The sequence below is a fragment of the Schistocerca serialis genome, unplaced genomic scaffold (assembly GCF_023864345.2).
Source record: "Schistocerca serialis cubense isolate TAMUIC-IGC-003099 unplaced genomic scaffold, iqSchSeri2.2 HiC_scaffold_134, whole genome shotgun sequence".
NCBI lineage: Eukaryota > Metazoa > Arthropoda > Insecta > Orthoptera > Acrididae > Schistocerca > Schistocerca serialis.
The window spans coordinates 52,501-55,098 of NW_026047558.1; the positions used below are offsets into that span (position 1 = coordinate 52,501).

The 2,598-nt window shown below is 58.5% G+C and overlaps 1 non-coding gene across 1 annotated transcript in view; it reads right to left on the reverse strand.

Moving 5' to 3' along the window:
• The window catches only part of LOC126439722 (small subunit ribosomal RNA), a 1,909-nt gene extending 950 nt beyond the window's left edge, over positions 1-959 (reverse strand). The window contains exon 1 of the ribosomal RNA XR_007581346.1: positions 1-959. This exon is cut by the window's left edge and continues 950 nt beyond it. This is a non-coding gene — a ribosomal RNA (small subunit ribosomal RNA).
• Positions 960-2,598: the final 1,639 nt, after the last annotated feature.

The window sequence follows — 2,598 nt, forward strand, 5'->3', positions numbered from 1 at the left end:
AATCATTACCTCGGGTTCCGAAAACCAACAAAATAGAACCGAGGTCCTATTCCATTATTCCATGCACACAGTATTCAGGCGGGCTTGCCTGCTTTAAGCACTCTAATTTGTTCAAAGTAAACGTGCCGGCCCACCGAGACACTCAATAAAGAGCACCCTGGTAGGATTTCAACGGGGTCCGCCTCGGGACGCACGAGCACGCACGAGGCGGTCGCACGCCTTCGGCTCGCCCCACCGGCAGGACGTCCCACGATACATGCCAGTTAAACACCGACGGGCGGTGAACCAACAGCGTGGGACACAAATCCAACTACGAGCTTTTTAACCGCAACAACTTTAATATACGCTATTGGAGCTGGAATTACCGCGGCTGCTGGCACCAGACTTGCCCTCCAATAGATACTCGTTAAAGGATTTAAAGTGTACTCATTCCGATTACGGGGCCTCGGATGAGTCCCGTATCGTTATTTTTCGTCACTACCTCCCCGTGCCGGGAGTGGGTAATTTGCGCGCCTGCTGCCTTCCTTGGATGTGGTAGCCGTTTCTCAGGCTCCCTCTCCGGAATCGAACCCTGATTCCCCGTTACCCGTTACAACCATGGTAGGCGCAGAACCTACCATCGACAGTTGATAAGGCAGACATTTGAAAGATGCGTCGCCGGTACGAGGACCGTGCGATCAGCCCAAAGTTATTCAGAGTCACCAAGGCAAACGGACCGGACGAGCCGACCGATTGGTTTTGATCTAATAAAAGCGTCCCTTCCATCTCTGGTCGGGACTCTGTTTGCATGTATTAGCTCTAGAATTACCACAGTTATCCAAGTAACGTGGGTACGATCTAAGGAACCATAACTGATTTAATGAGCCATTCGCGGTTTCACCTTAATGCGGCTTGTACTGAGACATGCATGGCTTAATCTTTGAGACAAGCATATGACTACTGGCAGGATCAACCAGGGAGCTGCGTCAACTAGAGCTGAGCAGCCGGCCGCCCGGGAGTGTGTCCCGGGGGCCCGCGCGAACACGCAAGCGTCCGCTCAATTATTCTGCAAACAGGAGGAGGCTGAGCTCCCCTGCACAACACACCTCGAAACCCTCTCAGGTCCCGGCGGCGCGCAGCGCCGTCCTAAGTACTTGGTCGGGTTCGAGAGAGGCGCAATCGCCCGGAGTTAGGCGAGTAGACGCTTTAGGTGCGACCACCCGTGCTCCCAACTGAGCTTGCCGCTGCCGACAGAGGCCCGGGAGCGTGCTGTCGTGGCATTGCCGGCGGGAGACAACACGCGCCACCTACGGTGACCGGCAGCTCCAACGCCAGCGCCACAGAAGGACAAAAGCCCCACTTGGGTGCCGAAGCGAACTCTCCCAGCACAGCGCACGCGCCAACACGTCCGCACAGCTGCGATACAAACCACCTGCGAGAACCGCTGGGGCGACCGAGCAGCAGACGGCGTCGCGGCGCCGAGCGCCGGGCGGCGGCGCATCCTCAGCGCACACAGTCCTCAATCGGACCAGCACACTGCAGATGGCCACCGCGCTTCGCACCGGGCCCGCGAGGACCTACTTTGGCCGCAAGGCGCCGCGAGCAGGGGGCGCCGGCGCGCAGCTGCGCCGCCTGCCGCGTCCGTCGGCCGGCGCGCCTGCCACTGGCCGCCCCCACCAGCCGGCTGTAGCGCGTGCGCCCACGCACCGCGCTGCCAGCACGCCGGGCGGCCCCCCCTCACCGGCCGGGGACGGTCCCACCCAGCCACCGCCGCGTATCGCCTCACACCCAGATCCCCTTTCGCGTTCGTGGGCATGGTGGGTCCCCTTTCACGTTCGTGGGCATGGTGGGTATCCCTGAAACAACCGGTTAATAGCTCGACCGATCGTCGCCAACACTGATTCACCTCTAGCGAGAACAACCGCACCACAACGGGTTACCTGTTGTTCATTTGCGTAACGTCACCAGCAAACGTAGACGTCCATCGCCATTTGCAACGAGTATTGCATGCCTGTGTCAGGTGTCACAACACACTACGTCTGCCCACATAGACGCAACAACATGTGCACGCCTCGAGAACACGTGGAAGGTAGCCCCCGTACGTATGCGGTGTCCATTGCGCGAACGACTGTCAGCCGGCCTCTGCAGGATGTCGCAGATGTGGAACGCGGTGCAACATGCTATCACGGTGTGTGAGAAGAGACGACTACGTCCGAATACACGCTCCACTACATCAACAGACTGCTCATGCTGATCGCCATCCAGGGCGTCCGTTCCTCCCACACGTCTGAATGGCGTACCACACTGCAATCCAGCTCTTATAGGGAGACGACACGTAGCTGCGTGCACAATATTTGGACTGTATGGTCTGCCGTTGCTAGGCGCAGTCGTCGTACGGTCACACATGTGCCACGATGTATCATTCAGTACATACGGACCAATGTGCAGTACAGTTTGTGGGTTTTGCGTACATCGGCGGACAGGTGACAGGCCGTACCACAACGTAGGCTGAGTACGTCGGCATGCGAAGGGCATTGAACATGCAAACTTCTCAACGACCAGCTTGCGAAGGCAGGGGGGAAGGGGGGGGGGGCATGTACGTCCTGCTGCTATCCACAT